This window comes from Salvia splendens, chromosome 14 (genome assembly GCF_004379255.2).
Source record: "Salvia splendens isolate huo1 chromosome 14, SspV2, whole genome shotgun sequence".
Classification (NCBI taxonomy): Eukaryota; Viridiplantae; Streptophyta; class Magnoliopsida; order Lamiales; family Lamiaceae; genus Salvia; species Salvia splendens.
In genome coordinates this window covers 25,858,081-25,878,135 of record NC_056045.1, presented here as the reverse complement: position 1 = coordinate 25,878,135, position 20,055 = coordinate 25,858,081, and the positions used below count along the sequence as shown (strand labels likewise).

General features: G+C 35.0%; 2 pseudogenes; one reads left to right on the top strand and one right to left on the bottom strand.

Moving 5' to 3' along the window:
- The window catches only part of LOC121764417, a 30,744-nt pseudogene extending 22,510 nt beyond the window's left edge, over positions 1–8,234 (bottom strand).
- Positions 8,235–15,759: 7,525 nt separating this feature from the next.
- LOC121763646 lies at positions 15,760–18,408 on the top strand (annotated as a pseudogene).
- The last annotated feature ends 1,647 nt before the right edge of the window (positions 18,409–20,055 follow it).

Sequence of the window (20,055 nt, the reverse complement as noted above, 5' to 3'; positions counted from 1 at the left end):
CCTAGCGCTAGGCGGTCAAAAACCGCTGGGCTATGCGCTGGGCGATCCGCTCAGCGCCATTGCAGCGCCCGGATCGCCCAGCGCATAGCCAAGCGGTTTTTTTTTTTTAATTTTCGAAACACTATATATACGCGATTTGCACTTCATTTTCATTCGTACCACTTGTATTAACGAGTACTCTCTCTATCTTAATTTCTGTACAAGATCAACACCGAGAAATGAGTAACGCGGGTGGTAGTAGTGGAGGTAGTGGGGGGGACGCTGAGGAGTACGAACGTCGAATGGCCGAAGCGCTTGAGGCATATACCAACCGCGGGATAGACCAATGGATGCAAAGCGCCTTGCAGCCAGCGGTACCTCGACCTCGGCCAGTTGTCCATCGCCGACAAGCGATTGATCGTGATCACGTAGTTGCACATCAGCGCCTATACGAAGACTACTTCGCAGAGGAGCCGCGGTTCAACGCTAACCTTTTCAGGCGACGTTTTAGGATGAGCAGAGCCCTGTTTATGCGTATTGTTAACGCCTTGGAGCAGCGATATATGTATTTCCGCTTCAGGCACGATGCGGCTGGCAGACCCGGCCACACACCTATTCAAAAGTGCACTGCGGCAATCCGGCAGTTGGCCTACGGAGGCGCGGCAGACATGTGGGACGAGTACCTCCACTTCGGTGAGACGACTTCCCTGGAATGTATGAAGTATTTCTGTGAGGGCGTGATTGAAATATTTAGTGATCAGTACCTTCGAAGCCCTACCCCCCAAGACTGTCAGGATCTGATGCAGATGCACGGGGAGAAGCATGGGTTCCAGGGAATGTTAGGCAGCATAGATTGTATGCATTGGGAGTGGAAGAACTGTCCCACTTCCTGAAAGGGGTTCTACACGACCGGCTATAAGGGAAAGAATCCCACGATGATCCTCGAGGCCGTAGCTGATTACCGGCTGTGGATTTGGCATGCGTATTTTGGGATAGCCGGGTCGAACAACGACCTCAACGTCCTCAACTCGTCGCCCCTTTTCAACGAGCAGTGCCAGGGCGTCGGGCCGGCCATCAGTTTTATCGCCAACGGCAACCGGCATGATATGGGCTACTACTTGGCCGATGGGATATACCCTATGTGGCCCGTGTTTGTGAAGACGATCCGATGCACATCAGATGAGAGGAAGGCCTACTTTGCGGCACGGCAGGAGTCAGAGCGCAAGGACGTGGAACGCGCATTTGGTGTGCTCCAGTCTCGATGGGCGGCGGTTAGGGGTCCAACGCGTTTGTGGCATGTCGACTGCATTGCTGATATAATGTACGCTTGTATTATCATGCACAACATGATTGTCGAAGATGAAGGTGTACAACTGACTGATTGGGCCAACGACGATAATGAAGCCGGTCCAAGCCACGGCGTCGCCACCGCCAACGTACGAGGTGGAGTACCTCACGATGAAGAAGCCCTCCTTCAAGCACATGCCGACATGCGTCAGACGGATGCTCATATTCGACTCCAAAAGGATTTAATTGAAGAGTTGTGGGCGCGGAGGATTGCAAGACGTTAGTTTTTATTTAAATTTATGTAATTTTTTAAAATGTAATTTATTTAAAATTTAAATAAAATTGTTGCATTTTCCCGTATCTGTGGCGTAAATTTAATTCCGTATTTTGTGTGATTGTTCATTATTTGTTTTATATAATTTTGAATGATGTGGCTGGGCTATGGCTGGGCTATTTGCTTGTTTTGATGATGTGGCAGGAGGATTTTTAGTGCTGATGATGTGGCAGGAGGAGTTTGTGGCTAGGCTATGGCTGGGCTATGGCTGGGCGAAAACCATTGTGGATGCTCTAATAGTAGTATTAAATTAGCATGTTACGATTAGGATGCTGAAGTATTAAAACCCCCACATCAGTATTGAGGAATGTGATCAAATACAAACTCTAAATATTGTACAAACTTCTAACTATAATCTGGACTATTAGAAAATGTCAACAGATAACAAAAGAGTAGCAACAGAAATGTCAACACAGTGTCAACGGTTGAGTTGTGTTGATATTGTGTTGACATTTTCTGTTACTACTATTTTGTCATATGTTGATATTTTTTAACGGTCCACATCATAGTTTAGAGTTTGTATAAGTTTGCATTTTATCACTATTCTGAGTACTAACCCTAGACTTTTGTACAGAAGTTTGGTACACGGCCACGATTAATTAGTTGAATGGTTAAACATTTCATGTGTCTGTAGAGCATGCGCAGCGATGGCGTCCGTCGCCACCGCCGTCCGCGCCGCTGGCACGGACGCCATCCGCCGCCGCTGCGCTCGCGCCGCTGGCACGGCGCTGCTCGATGTATCGAGCACGTCCGTGCCAGCGGCCGCACACGTGGCGCGCTCCCATTCGTCAACGGCATAGCCGTTGTGTTTAAACATTTTTTATTTTTTATTTTTAAAAATCGGTATTTAATTATAAATAATGCTAAAAAATAAAAAAAAATATTTTCCAAATCCCAAAAATATGGCCGTTTTTTCCCGTTTTTTCTGAATTTTTTTGATTTTTTTTTATTTTTTTTTTTCCCAAAATCATCTATAAATACACATATTCATCACTCATTTATCACATCAATTCACCTCTCATTCATCTCTCATTCATAATTCTTATACAAACTATCAACACATTCAACATTCACTCAAAACATCAAATGGATTTCACTCATCTCATGGCGGTAGCGGAGCGCGAAGAACAAGAATACTACGAAAAACATCGTGCCGCTTACGAAGCATATGTCGCGGCGAATACCCCCGCTCATCCTCCTCAACGCACTAGATCAAATCGCCGCTACATCCATCGTGACCGGGAGGGAGCCCACGAAAGGCTCGTTGCCGACTACTTTGCCGACCATCCGCGGTTTCCGACAGATTACTTCAGGCGCCGTTTTCGCATGTCAAAGCGCTTGTTCATGCGAATTGTCAACACATTGTCCGCACGTGTTGAATACTTTCAAACAGGTGTAGATGTAGCCGGCCGGCAAAGTATCACGGCGTTGCAGAAGTGTACGTGTGCCATCCGACAACTCGCTACTGGGCAAACGACCGACATCTTCGACGAGTATTTGCATATCGGTGAGTCCACTGGAATCCTTTGTTTAAAGAATTTTTGCGAGGGCATTCGTTCTGCTTTTGGGGATGAATTCCTTCGGGCACCCACCACCGATGATTGCCAACGGTTGCTTCGTCTTTACGAATCAGTCCATGGCTTTCCCGGAATGCTTGGCAGCATTGACTGCATGCATTGGAGGTGGAAGAATTGCCCGACTGCTTGGAGGGGGCAACACTTAAGTGGTCACAAAGGCGGCGGCCCAACACTTATCCTTGAGGCGGTCGCCGACTATCGCCTATGGATTTGGCATGCATATTTCGCGTTGCCGGATCCAACAACGACTTGAACGTGCTCTATTCTTCACCACTCTTCAATGATGTGATGAATGGTGTAGCACCGGCGATCGACTTCACCATCAACGGAAATACATACCGCATGGGTTACTATCTCGCCGATGGTATCTACCCAAGGTGGTCGACGTTCGTGAAGACGCTCCACAACCCGCACGACCCGAGACGGGTTCTTTTTGCGCAGCGTCAAGAGTCAGCGCGGAAGGACGTCGAAAGAGCCTTCGGGGTCCTTCAAGCTCGATTCAACATTGTGAAGGCCCCGGCTCGGCTGTGGTACGTGAATAATATCGCCGACATCATGTTCACGTGTATTATATTACACAACATGATTATAGCCGACGAAGGGCCGAGGGCGGCTAGCTTCTACGACGAGGACGAAGCCGGAAGCTCAACAGCGAGGTCTCCCCCACGCCGAGGCGAGCATACGACGGTTGGCCAGAGGATTGAGACAAGACACACAATGCGCGATACTCGAATCCACAATCAACTACAAGAAGACCTAATCAACCACATGTGGGCGAAATTCGGCAACGAGTAGTGGTTTTTTTAATTTTTAGGATTTTAATTATGTAATTTTTAATTTTTAGGAGTTTAATTATGTAATTTTTCATTTTTAGGATTTTAATTATGTAATGTTTAATTTTATTTGTCATTTATAATATTTATTGTGGTTTTTAAATGAATTTTAATATTATGGAAATGTTATTGTTTAATTGAATTTTAAATTAATTGTGCTCGTCCTTGCGGAAGAGCACAGTTGTGGGTGTTGTGCTCTTGCCAGAGAGCAGGCATGAATAGTACCGCCCGGGCCCACAACCGTGCCGCTGGCAAGAGCACGGTTGTGGATGCTCTTATGATCGTTCCAGACATTAATTAATTTAAATTTAGAACTTAGTGAATGTTGATTTGTCCACTTAAAACATATTTCCATTTTTATGAATTTTTGCCAATTAGCAGTGTCGGCCACCCATATTATTAGCTTTCAATATTATATCATTACCATTTAACATGTGATAACGCATTTAATCTTGTCTTAATTTATTTAAAATAAATTATTAGATTCGATACACTATAAAAAACTTGTTTTTTAAGAATATAAAAAAAATTGAGATGCAGTTTCTTACGTCGAAAATTTTAAAAAGTAACAATAATTTAGGATGCAAAATAAAGTGTTCCTGAACAAAGGACAAATTAACTTAATCTTTTTATTTTTTTAGAACACTTCCATTTGCGTCCTCTAATTTTAGTTGGGGCATCAACAATAATAACGCTTTTTAAAGTGTTCGTGGTATATTTAGAAAAATAAATTAACACCTTTAATTATATTAAAAAATGTTGATTTTTTTTTGGGAGTGGTATCTCAATCTTGTAGCTTGATGCTACTAGTTTTCATCTACTTTCTAAGGGTGGAGACATACTATTTACGTACAAATCCAAATATATTCCATCCCGAAACTTAGTAAAAAAAATTAATCCCTCTTGCAGAATAAATATTTATATAATTTTAACGTTGAAAAGAGAGAAAAATGAAACCTTACAATTTGAAAGCTTATTGGGCCCTGAAACCATCACGAAAAGTTTATAAGCCCCCATTTTTTAATAGTATACACTAATTAGGGATACATATTCAAGGCTTTTTTTCTCTCCTCAAATCTTAGATTGCTAGCTTTAAATAATTATATAGATTAGATTAGATTTATAAGCCCCATTTAATTTATATAGATTAGATTTTAGATTTAAATAATTATTAATTAAATTTAAAAGGTATTAATATCTAATCTTATTATTGGTAGTTTTAACTAACTATTTTCTCTCTCCTCAAAATCATCTCAAAACTTTAAATATACATAACTCTCAATTGCATATGTTCCAACGATGTTCGGATGACGAAATTCAATAATTTTTATTTCAGTTTTCGTATATGTTGATAAGCAACTTTTATCAATAAATGCATCAGAAAATGTCAATATAATGCATCTAAAATCTCAATAAAATAGTATTGATATTTTCGTGCACTTGTATTAAAATACTCATATAATTGTGTTGATATTTGTAAACACTATATTGATATAAAAAAATCTACGAAAATTATGATATGATAACAGAATAATAATCTTATCCCTTTATTGATATTTTGTCAACTATTTATTAGAATTCGTTTGATAGCTTTCATCCATTTATTTCAAAATATAGATTTTATAATAAGATGGATCTCAATGGTGGTCATTTATTCAACGAAATTATGGATATTATTAATTTCTGTGTCTCGGTGTGATCATGTCCGTTTTGTTGAAAGTTCATTTAAAAACAGTTTTCTTCAGGTGCAATATGGGTCGAATCCATTAAGTGGGGTTCTTGTTTATATTGATCGGATAATAATTTCAGCTGTATAGTGTCAAGAAAAATTAATGTATTAATTTAAGAACGTATGAGAGAACAAATTAAAGGTAATAATTAATTAAAAGCTTAATTAGAATACATTTCATATAACGAAATATATATGAAATACTTAATTAATTGAGGTCCTACGTGCATGTGTCACTAGCGATATCAAAACACAACCAAAGTAAGGTAAAACTGAGTAATTAGAATTAAAAATTACCTGGTCAAATAGTACTTCTATATTGATTACCAACCCACAACTCATATTAATTAGTACTTGTTGATATTTGACAATTATATTAAACTTGTCTGCCATATCCTATTGTGTTATCGTCTTCACTCTTTACTCCTACCCACTGAGTAAAGTCTTCACTTCTATATTTTCTTCACTCTTTACTACACATGAGATAAAATCAAGTGTAATCGGTTCAAATCTATAAAATATTTGGTGGAAATTAAATCAAATCTATATTAACAAGGAGACTATACATCGTATTCTTAAATTAATAACTAGGAACTTGTATTTCATTTAGTTAGGACAATATGGTCACATTCACAGTCACCCTGTCTTAAAACTGAACAAATGGATCGATGTGATGAGATTATGTAAATAAGAGGAGAGATCAAGCTAGGTAAATATTAGACAAAAGTTGAAGACAGGATTTGAATGGCCATGTTCAACTCATGTTTACATTATCATTAAGGACCCACAAATATGGAAGTAGATGCCATTTAGAGCCAAAGCCAATCACTTTAAACCACGGCCAAAGCAAAATGCTTTCCCATCATAAATTAGATCGTTGGCCTAATTGATACCGAAATCCTCCATCTCTTCACCTTTTCAATGCAGTTGGCATATCATTTCTCATGACTCTTCTACTCATTTCCTTCCTCCTCCTCCAATCCCTTTTTTCCTCAATATTTTTTTATATAAATCAGTGCTCATTGACCATAATACGTGCAAATTATCTAGACAATACACGTCATATCTTCAAATATTTTTTATTGTCATGTTGGCAAATTTACCTTGCTAGGCCACACATGATAAACTAATAATATTATCATGGGGCATTAATGTGATTATGTTTTCCTTTTTGCTCATGTTTTCCACCTGCTATAAAAAGGTGGGAGATCATACAAATTTTAGGACAAATTGTAAAAAAAAAAAAATTGGTTAAAATCTGATCAATCACGCAACTTTAAAAAATAACTAATTATATCATAATTTTGACATTTTTTACAATTATCCATAATCTAAGATCAGAGGAAAATTTATACAGTGTATGATATGGCAAACGAAAAATAGTATGGGGACAAAACGTTCGAGTACTTAAACGATTTCGTCTAATACACTTAGTCAATCATGTCTTTCATATTTTCGCCCTGTGACAATTAAAAAATATATCAAAATTATGATATACTACTATGTAATCTTTTAAAGTCGTGGGATTGATAGAATTTGAGCAAACTTGATAATTTTTCGGTAGTTTACCCTTAATTTAAACTAATTTTCTTATCCTTTTTTCACAATAAATTTGTCACACTCTTACAGCAATATAGTAGGAGTAAGTACTACTATTGAAATAAATTTGTTAGACGCATATGAATAACCGTGATGACTCAGAAATGAAACAAAGAGTAAAAGAAATCCTTATAACGAAAATTCTCATGAATTACCATAAATGATCTAACTTGGGTTTTATTTAAAAAGGAAAAGGGAACTTATTATTGTGGACCTAAATTTGATGGTTTTGCTTAGGAGGGAAAGAAAATTGAAATGACACTCTGTATGTACGTGGAATTTTCATAGTGGATATCGGTTGCTCTTCAATTTCTATGGGCGAAATATTCAATTTCAATAAACTCGATCCTATAATCTATTGCCACAACATAAAATCGTAATATATTTAAAATATCAATAATTTAAAAAAATGGCAATTGGCCCAACCTTCACTTTTCAAAGTGGGGAAAATAGGATCTTGGCCATATAAATACACCCTCTTGCTAGGGTTAGGTTAAAGCTCTCTCACTTCACATTAGTCCTTTTGGCTTTTTACCTTTATCTTCAACCTCTTCCTTGATTCCATAATTTACATTACAATTCATCTATTTTTAACACAAACAAATTCAAAAATAGGGTTGTAGACAAGAAGAATGAAGAAGAGGCAGGTGGTGATCAGAAAAGAAACGTGTCATCAAAGTTCAAGCAATCAAATTGTTCAAACCGTGAGGTATGGTGAATGCCAAAAGAACCATGCGATAGATATCGGCGGATACGCAGTGGATGGCTGCCGGGAGTTCATGGCTGGCGGTGCAGAAGGGACCACGGCCGCCCTCAGCTGCGCTGCCTGCGGCTGCCACAGGAATTTCCACCGCCAGGAGGTCGACCGCGAAGTCCTCGGTTACAGTTCTTCCCATTCTTGATGGTAATCGTCGCCATTATTTTTATTTCGTGAATTCAAGAATTAATATCATTGAGCTAGCTAGATCGATCAATTGCCTTACAGGTCTGCTCTTTTTCCTTTTTCAAAAAATATATTCTGTGTTTCGGAAATTGGGATTGCTTTGTATTATAAACGATTGGTTGTAAAATTTAAATTGAACGTATAAGTATTATATAATTTGATCAAAAATCTTTAGTCAAGGGCCTAATCAGAGCTTTGGACATTACGCTATAGTTTACCTTTTTTAATGTGTATATTGTAAGCCAGTAATATCCTAATGGAATTCGGAAATTGTGATTGTCTATAACTTCTTTGTTTATTTCAGTTTCTGTAATGATCATGATCTGGAGGGTTGATTATTAATAAATCGGTAGAATTTTTGTGAAGTGTTTACTATTTGTATGTGAAATTGATTGAAAAAACACCTATTAGTCAATGATCTCCTGTCCATTTAGAAGCTTAATCTTTGTTGTTAAAGAAAGAATTTAATTGCACTTGTGATAGGCTGTTGTTGGATCGGCTGCAGCATTGGAATCATCCAGTTCAGACGTAGAATAAAATAGGGTGATTTGGTTTGGAGATTTCTGAGATTTTTGGGAGTATGAGGAACCAAAAGACAGGATATGTAATTAAGAATTTCAACTGTTCAACTAATATTGTCCATTTATTTAGCAAACAAATAGGAGAGCAACATTATATAATTTGATATTGTGATTAATCAACAAGATGAGGCCCACATATCCAGTCATGTTTTCTGGCCATAATGCAGATTTGCAATTTGTTTAATCAAATAAAGTTGACTAAAGTTAAAGTATATAACTCCTATCCATCATCTTCTTGAATTTTTCGCTAGTGGGACTTAGGGCTTTTAGATAGATAGTTATTTAATTATATAATATAAAACTATTAAAGGTTCACACCACAAGATTATAATATAAGCTACAATAATATGATGCTCCCTTTGTTTTAATGGGAGACCATAAGTGGATTCTAATCAATATATATATATATATATATGGATGTATTCATTTCTTTTTTGTATCTTTTGTTCTTTGTTCTTTTTAATCTCAGCCCCACGATTTTGTCATCCGACGGTTAGATTGGTGCCACGTGTCATTTAATAATGCAGATTTTCAGTTGAATAATGCACACCGACTAATAATGCACCATTATAGTGTAATAATGCAGATCATCTGGACCGTTGATGAATGAGATCTAACGGCCAATATTAAGAAGAATAAAGGATCTAAGGGATGAATAGGAGAATAACGCTCTGCTTAGAACCAATAGTTCATTATCTAATGGATCTTTCTTCCGTGTTTCAGCAGTAACATATTGTTCCATGGAGGTAAGGTCCAAAATATGGAAGAAAGAAGCGTTTCCACCACTCTACCACCCAGTCAATTCTGTTCCACTTAATCCCTCTTTCATAGCCGCATGGTTCAGTTCTCCGCCTTAACGACAGAAAAAAGGATTGATTCTTTGGGATCCTTCCTTTCTTCAAACGGAAGGAACAGAGATAGAATCAGACCGATTCCTGAAATGCCTTTCTGGATATTCCTCAATGTCCCGGCTATTCACGGAACGTGAGAAGCAGATGATTAATCATCTGCGCTCCGTTATTCTCCTATTCATCCCTTAGATCCTTTATTCTTCTTAATATGGGCCGTTAGATCTCATTCATCAACGGTCCAGATGATCTGCATTATTACACTATAATGGTGCATTATTAGTCGGTGTGCATTATTCAACTGAAAATCTGCATTATTAAATGACACGTGGCACCAATCTAACCGTCGGATGACAAAATCGTGGGGCTGAGATTAAAAAGAACAAAGAACAAAAGATACAAAAAGGAAATGAATACATCCATATATATATATATATATATATATATATATATATATATATATATATATATATATATATATATATTGCTTTTTCACATAAAATAGTGAAATTGATTGTTTGTTAGGAACCCTTCATACTGTTCAATTTCCCTCCCGAAGTCTGTGATTAGTGATTACTGATTAACCATTTGCTTAATTAGCTAGTGTATATACGTCACATGAAGATCTTCATTCTACCGTACAAGTGTGAGAGGATTAAATTTTAGGTGAAATGTAAAATAGGGTTAAATTTATGATTTCTTCATTTTCTGCAACATCAAGAAAATACTATTTTACTTATGTAACCGAATAATTCACTTGTTACTACAAACAAGTGATAAAGACGAGCTAATATCGATCGTAAATATTTATTTTCTTAGTATTTGGCGCACTATATGCTAATTAATGACCTAATTCAAACAGTTTTCTACAAGAATTCTCGATGAAAAACTGCATATAATTTACTATTCATTTATAAAATAGGAGTATTTTTTAGTAAAGTTTTAATTTTGTCTGAGTGTTTGTCTCTTGTGCTTAAAGTTTTGATAGTTTTCATTAGTCTCATGTAATCTAACCAATATACGATGGGTGAGAGTGTTAGTTTACTCGATTTTGTCTCATCATTTCGGATGTTCACTCGATTTTTCCCATAGTTAGTGTAATCTTACAAGTTTTATACTACTGTAAATCTGTTGTGCGGTAACAAATTCTGGACAATGAATAGTGAAGCCTCGACTTTTCGCACCGTAGTACTTAGTATTAATTGGCAGACCTAAAACTTTAAAATGTTTTTAACGGTAAACAAACTAGTCCAAAGTGAAAAATGGAAATGCAATTTGTTGTAATGAGAAAGCCCAATGACACAAGATTAATGAAAGCTATCAAAACTATAGGATGTCAATGATCACTGTAATGGATTTGGAAGATTGTTTTTGCATGTTGTTTTGATTCAATATATTTTTTTAAGGCAAAATTGATTGAATATCTAAACGATATATGTGATAAAATCGAGTAAATACCTCAAACGATGAGTCAAAACGAGTAATACATTTATGTATATTACACATCAAATGTCCATTATTATGTAGATAAGTAATGTGTATTTCAACCATGTTATTATTTTGATTACCTAAACAATATATTTACGAGGAAACATCTCAAATGATGCGACTTTTAAAATTGCCCATGTACCCTATTTTGTTTTTTTTCAACTATGCTACAATAATTGATAAAAGTTTCCTCGCAAAATTAAAGAAAGATACGGCTTTGTCAGCTTTAATTTTAACCAAGCTCGGTACGAAAAGCCGAGTTACGAAAATCTAGACTGATGGGATTTCAAGAAAGAAACTTAAAACTTTTAATTAGTGTATTTTGAATTGATTAAAACCGTCAACTTGTCAATGAATTTGAAATTGTTTTAAATTCAAGCACAAGTTTTCTAGATGTATGATTATTTTTTACAAAAGTACCGCTTGTAGTAAAAAAAGAAAGTAAATGTCTTAAGAATTTAAATAATCTTTTGACAACCAATTATGGTTCGTCCCATTATTTTAAAAAACTAGCCAGAAAAACTAAGTTCACTAAGTATGAACTGCAATTTTCATACGATGAAAATAACAGCCTGCCTTTGTAATATACTCTTTTTGTCCCTTAAAAATATACCATATTTTTTCGTTTTGTGATGTCATTTAAAATAGACTAATTAATGAAATAATTTCTCTATAATGAGGTGAGTCTCATTTTCCACTAACAATACTATAATTACTTTTTCTTTATATTTCTCTCTTACTTTACCAATTGTGCATTAAAACCTGGACCGTTTCAGATGTTGCCTATTTATTAGGAACGGAGGGAGTGGTATTTTTAATGTTTTCAATCATCATTTTCTTTATAAATAGACAACATCGTTTAACTCATCGATCGCAATGCTCATGTATGATTATCAACTATTATATACTCCCTCTGTTCCATAGTAGTGGGAGCATTTCTTTTCGACACGAAAAGTATGAGTGATGGAAAAATAAGTGAGAAGAAATGTGTTGACTTTTACTAAAAAGACAAATGACTCAACTACTATGAAACGTACCAAAATGGAAAAATGACTCTACTACTATGGACAGAGGGAGTAAGATACAATTTCAAATAAAATATCTGAAATAATTGCAAAATTCATGTTTTTCTGCCAGTTTTGAAGTTCTTTCAAAATTTGGCATGTTTCATAACTTTAAATTAAAATTAATCAGAATTGCAATTGGACACTTTATTATGCATTTAATTTGAATATTCGGGCAACCCTTAGTTTTTGTTGCAATTATTGTACGACATTTATAAAGCCGCTGGCCCTTTCAACAACTCAAAGACTCAAAGTTATGTCTAAATTGTCGGATGTTTAGTTCTTTCAAATGGTGGTGGTCACATTTCTATTTGTTTTTTAAGGAATCACATTTTGATGTAAAACAGATACTACAATGTACTATCCCTCAACAGTAACAAAAATGTACGTTTATGATCCATATATACATACTATATGAAATTAATTAGATAGAGGTTTAATTGTGAACATCTGAAGTTAACAGATTGAGTAGTAATTTGGGATTTTTGTTAGCCTTGAAGGAGGAGCTGGCGTGACCTTGCTAAAAGGGAAAAGCCATTTATTAAATACATCACTATTCCACCATTATATAATATAATTATCATGATTTGGAATGTAAATAAATGATAGTATAAGTTGCCTCGGAAAAGTTTTCCATCTTTTTCGGATTCCACGTTCAAGAACATGTGAGAACAGTACTAAAAAGTGAACACATATTTTTCACACATTTCTATCAAAATCGCACCCTAAAAATATTTTCTCATGTACGAGTTATGTGTTTAAAAAGGAGTACGATTTATGATTTATCTAAAACACACCTTCACCAATGCGAATAATTTTCATGCTGCATTCAGTTAATAAGATTAATATTCATTTATATATTACAGACCTTCATCTTAGAAGGGCTTGAAACGATTCTCAATTTCCACAATATTTAGGGATTTTCATGTGAATGATCCCTTATAAGTATCAACTAAAAATTCAAATTTTGATACCTCAAAACTTCTGTTTTTTTTTTTTGCGCCAACCTATGTGTGCAAGGACATCACTCAGGATCGCAAATTCGCAATTAACAACACTAGTACTACATATTTACTCACTAAAAAACATTTACAAACTCGATATATAGAGGAACATGAGTACATGTGAAGAATAAAAAGTTGTTAAATGATAAATATATGTGAGGACATTGTGGAAGTCATGTGCCTGCCTCGGATGCAAGCACATGGAATCCAATTATTGAACTAAAACATTTTTCCCTATTATATATATTCAGGATTATTTACCGCCGATAGTCAGTAAAACATAGATAAAGTAATTATATCCTGTATATTTAATTAGATTAAACTTTGAGTGAGAAACGATAAATTTGTACAGATACTTAAAAATGATAAATGAATCAACGCTACAACAAAATGTAGCAGTGGTATAGATTTTGAATAATTATAACACTTGTAAATTGCATTTAATAAAATTGTCATATTTTGATAAACAAGATTAGAGGATATATATATAATTTATTATTTTAACATAATGGGCTATAGTGAATAATATGGGCTGTCCTTGAATTACCCAATAAAGAATTAGAAAACCCATGAAAGAATTAGGAATCCAATAACTAGGCGATCCATATGTAAGCCCTTGGATTTGGAGCCCAAATATACACTGGGACCGGATTGTCCGATTCTGTAAATTCAGTGTTGAATTTGATATGGAAGGTTCATCTATACAATAAAAGGTCATCATTTCAATACATAATCCCTTTGTCATAATATGATTAATTAATCATTTCTTATGATTTTTATTAAGTTTGAAATTTATGATAATTTGTGTGTACATTTATCCTCTAGATATTTTAGGTTAAAGATTACGATAAAATTTGATTTTATAATTTGATACAAACAATGGAGGATCCAGGAATTGTATATCGTGGGTTGAAAAATATAAATAAGGAGTATTAAAATAAATACTCTCCCCATCCCAAGTCCTGATTTATCATTTTTGGGTGTTCCACTTTAGGAGTGCCAGTTGAAAATTATATATTTCACAGACTTTTTTCACTCACATTTTATTATATACAAATAATATAAAAGTAACACATATTTCACTATTTTTTTCACCAACTTTCTTTTACATTTCTCAAAATCCGTGCCGAGCTCAATGGGACTCCTAAAGTGGGACGGATGGAGTAATTTTTTAATATACATTATTTTTTTATTCTGGAAATAACACAAATTTTTCTATAACATAAAAAAATCTAGAAAATTGAATTTTTTAAAAAATAATTCTTATATAATAAAGTTGAATTGTTAAATTATATAACAAAAATTAGAAAAAATTAAGAAATATCACTAATCACTATATAGTAGGAGTAGTTTTATTATTAAAGTATGTTTTTTTAATTTAAATAAATTAATGTGTTGAAATATCAATATAGTATTTTATACAAAATTGACTAATTGTAAAAATTGTTTAAAATTAAACTGTAGATAGTTAGAATAGAAATGTGTCAATTTTTGACGGAGCCACCTATTCTCTTTCTTCTATGTAATTAATATAGGAATAAAAGTGGAGAAGACTTCTTCTATCTACCAACTAACCCATTCACAACAAACCCGTATGTATCTCTTCTTCAAAACAAATCTAAAAAGGCCTCTCTTCCTCTCTCTCACCTTCTCGGTCGCCACTGAGAAGCCCCAGAGAAAAATGAATCAAACTTCATCCCGAATTTTTCAAGAAAACATTTCTGAATCATTTTTTGGTTTCGATCGATATGACTTTCTTTTATTTTTTGTTTGCTTATTTGTAAAATCTTGTTGTTGATATTTTAGAAAAAAAGATATAATAAATAATTAAATTTAATCAGCTTCGACTAATAATCGTCTAAAGGAGTAGTTAATTATTGTGAAGAGTAATCAACTTAACCATGTATGTAATTGCATTTCGACCATTATGTGAGAAATCAGTTTGGGAAACTACTAGAGTAAAAATATCTCCAAGTTGAACGAGTTAAATTTAAATAATGCTTGAAGGATATAATAAATATGTACTTTTTTATTTAATATACCGTGTCAAATTGATTTTCATAATTATAAAGATTGATTTTTATTAGTAAATGATTTATCTCTATCCAAAAAAGCATAAAGCATTTAAGCATATGATATATATCAATCAAGCATACAATATAAATTATATAATTAAGATAAATAAAAATTGAGATATTATGACTTCGAAATATTTCCCACAACAAAGATAAGAAAGTAGAGGAAGGGTGAGTGACCGAAATTGATCTAATCACCCTTCTCCAATTTAATACGGAATATTTACGAAAAGATATAGTTGTATCGACAAATAAAAGGTTGTGTTTAATTGCGTATAGATGCATCTTGTGATTAGGACAACAAACACGAGAGATGTCTGTTCAACCTACTCAACCTCCTCTTTATTCATATCAATAAAATCAAATTATATTATGGCAGCAACATCATAGTAATTTATATGGTAATACGACCGATATTATAAATAAAATATCCACATTTCCATAGCCAAGATCATATTTTCAACCTTCCTTTATGAAGAACATTTAATTGCCATTTATATATTAGTAAATTTGGAATCCCAATAGTCAAAACTTTCCTCTTTTTTGTAACAGCTGCCTCAAATTCAAGCGCCATGGAAATTAACAAAGATTTACAGCTTACAAGGTAATTTTTCTTCAAATTTTAATACTAATGTATGCATATTTACACTACTATATATTACTTGTAAGACTTTGAAGATATATTTTTTTAATTTCTATGGAATTGTTTACATTTTCAATTGCCTTTTTCTTGCTTCAGATGAGTGAAGATTACTCAACCTTTAACATAACATCCTTAAACTAGTCGAATTTGGAGTAGTTGTAGGAAATTAGATCCAGTTCTGGAAGATGTATTTGTCTCAAGAGAGAAGCATTTTGCCATCAAGGCTTCTTGCTTGCTTAATAGCATTTGCAATATTTCTCTTGTTTTCTTCTTCACTATCTCTCATACAGTTTGATCCCAATTCATTCATTCCAATATCAGTTCTTCACTTAATTTTGGACAACAACACATCTCTTAGCCCAACTCCAAATGCCAAAACTAATCTATTAGCATTAGCAACTCCCTCTGCCAAAGCCCCTACTTCCCTTATAGACGAATCAACGACGAAACAATGTGATAAAGACAATGCTCTTCTTAAAGTGTACATGTATGATCTCCCACCTGAGTTTCACTTCGGGTTGTTGGGTTGGAAGGGGGTGAAAGCAAACCAAACATGGCCTAATTTACGCGAGGCGAAGAGATTACCATCCTACCCCGGTGGGCTAAACCTGCAACATAGTGTTGAGTACTGGCTTACTCTTGATCTTCTAGCATCAAATGTTGGAAATGTTGCTAGGCAATGTAGTGCATACAGGGTGCAGAACTCGAGCGATGCAGATGTGATTTTCGTGTCCTTTTTCTCGTCCTTGAGTTACAACCGAGGCTCCAAGCAGAAGCGTGGGAGGCAGAATGATATGGTGCTGCAGGGGAAATTGGTTGAGTTTTTGCAAGGTAGAGAGGAGTGGAAGGTGAGTGGTGGGAGGGATCATTTGGTTGTGGCTCACCACCCTAATAGCATGTTGTTTGCGCGTAAAAAGCTTGGCACGAGCATGTTTGTGCTGTCAGATTTCGGGAGATATGATGTGAAGATAGCTAACATTGATAAGGATGTCATTGCTCCTTACAAGCACATGGTGAGGAGTGTTCCGCCTGCTGCCTCTGCTTCCTTCGTTCAACGCCCGAATCTGGTGTATTTTCAAGGGGCTATTTATAGGAAAGATGTGAGTTTATTATGCACACATTTATAATTTTGAAACTTTTATATATTATTTAGTGTAGTACTTATGATTGTTGGTGGATGTATTATGTATAGGGTGGAGTGATTCGTCGAGAGCTCTACTATCTTCTGAAAGACGAGAGAGACGTGCATTTTGCATTCGGAAGTGTGGGGAGAAATGGAGTGAAGGATGCAGGGAAAGGGATGGCCACATCCAAATTCTGCTTGAATATTGCTGGTGACACGCCTTCGTCTAATCGTCTCTTTGATGCCATTGCTAGCCACTGCGTTCCGGTGATAATCAGCGATGAGATTGAGCTTCCGTTTGAGGATGTGCTCGACTACTCAGAGTTCTGTGTGTTTGTGCCAGCAGCGGACGCTGTGAAGATGTGAAGAAGGGCTACCTTCTGAATTTGCTCAGAGGCATTAAAGAAGAGGAATGGACTACAATGTGGGGGAAATTGAAGGAAAAAAGCCTTCACTATGAATACCAGTACCCGTCTCAGCCAAACGATGCTGTGGACATGATATGGAAGACGGTCGCACACAAGAAGATGCCAACGCGGCTGATGGATCACCGGAGAAACAGATACAGCAGATCGCGGTCTCAGTGAGTAGGCGACTGGCTTGTTAGGCAGAGAGTTCTTTAGTATATATACAGTCAATTTTGATATGTTATCATAATGCTTATTTCAAATATATTTTGGTGGAAGTAAAATACTTGAAATGTCAAACTGAGTAGTGATTATAGGATTTACATGTTAACAAGATTCATGAACAAAACATTGAAAGCTAAGTGTTAGAGTCTAAACTATACTTTGCTTGCTCTTTCAAGCCTAATTGATGTAACACAAACAAAATAATCAAAAACATAAACAAACCTATATTCTGCCAGATGGATCAGCATTTGTTGTGAATGGGGTCTGGTCCACGGCGAACGCGTCTCTTTTGAGACTCGTTAGGATCAAACACGGTTGAAGGGGAAGGCGCGATATCCAGTTGCGCACTACTCCTGTCTAGCAAGGCATCATCACCATTCAGAATCCTCCTTCTTAGAGCAAGATCTTTGCTTCTCAGCCCCGCGACAGTCTCCAGCCCGATTGACAGAAACGCAACGCAAAAGACTGCAACGACGAGCACTCTGTAGATTAAGCAGCCCATTTCTTGCAGTATGAGGCTGATGTGGGGATTTGTTGCTGTTGAGACAAATTGTTACTGTTAGAAATTGTGATGCCTTGTGTGTGGTACTATGCCTCATTTGTGCAATTATTATGTGTTGTGAGGTTAAATAAAGCAATAAAGCAGAAAAAAGGGGGCCAAGACATGAAGAGAAGTTGGATTCACCTCAATCATAAGCATTGGATAGAAGCAAATATAAGGATGTTTTAGAAGACACTGACATGTTTGAATAAAAGTTGGTTGGAATGAAGCCAAGAATCTCTTGATTTGTTTGTTACAATTCCTTTCTCTTTTGGACCAATGTTCAATCAATCCCTTTTCTGTCTCTATCAATTTTCCATGTCATCTTATTTTGCTCTCTATTTTCCACTTTGGATATACTTGATTTTTTGTGTATCAATCATTTAGGCAGAATTGAGACGAGCCATCTAAAGCAAAGATTTGTACAGTTAGAAGAGAGGGGAGAATAAAGTGGGAAAATTGGTTGTGGTTAACTAAAAATACCAAGTGCATTTTGCTTTATTTGATTTTGCACTTTAAAATTCTAAGCTCTTCTCTCTATGCATCAAAAATAGCAGTCTTGGTTTCTTGAGCTTATTGAGTATCTCTTTATGCTTTTCTTTTGCTTCTTCTTTACTTGGCTGTTGAGTTTCAATTTAAACCCTTCATTTCAAATTTCATATACCTGAATACTTCCTAATTCAAATTTCAAGTTGCATCAAATATTTTGAATGAACCAAATTGATGATATATAATTTGTGGCCTAAGCCGTCTTTGACTAAAATATTATTCAGTATTCCATCTCGAAAAAAATATGAAAACAAAAGGATGAGAAGAAAATAAATCTCCAATAAAGCGTAACGGAATTAGGAGCACGAGCCCAAGATAAACTCGGGTCGGGTACTTTTGAGAATCAGGTCTTATATAAATGCAATAATTCTTGGATCTTTTCCACTCCGTAAACATATGGTATAATCACATTTTTATACTATTTCTGGATATATTTTTACCTTTTAGCTCTTTTTTAAATTGGTGGCAAAATTGTTCATTGACTATGTATCCCCTTTTGAGCACCATTTTGAGGTTACAAGAAACGATATTAAATACTTCATCCGTCTATTTTTTGTTATTTTAGTTTAAAATTAAAAATTGACCGAAACAAAACAAAAAAAAAACATGATTTTTTGAATGACGCATATCGATAAATTTTGTGTCAGTTCAAAAATGACTAAAAGAGTAAAATTATCCATAAACACTGCAAAAGTCTCTACAACATGATTATACCATATGTTCATGGATAATACCATAATGGACTAGTAAAACCTTCCAGTAACAAAAGGTTTACATTTCCAATTGTGTATAGACCTAAATGCAATTCATCCAATAATAAATATAGGTTAACAAAAGTAATAAAATACTCCAAGTAAAAAGAAATTGACAGTGAAAGTACTAATCTCTAATACAATTATAATATAACAATAATAATAGGGGTTAATAGTTATTTAAATCATGAATTTCGGTTAGATTATGGTTTGTTTCATGAACTTTGAAATTGGAATTAAATCACAAAAAAAAATTCTCAATATAAATGTCACATTTATGCACAAATCAATATATTTTGGTGATGTTAAAAATGATAATAATTCAATAAAATAGGAAGAGAAATGAGAAAATAAAGAAATACTCTCTCTGTCTCAGCTCAAGTGATTGATTTCTTTTCGGCCGTTGTTTTGTTAAGATGATAATACATAGTTAAAGTGAATAGAAAGTAAAGTACGAGATAGAATAATATAGAC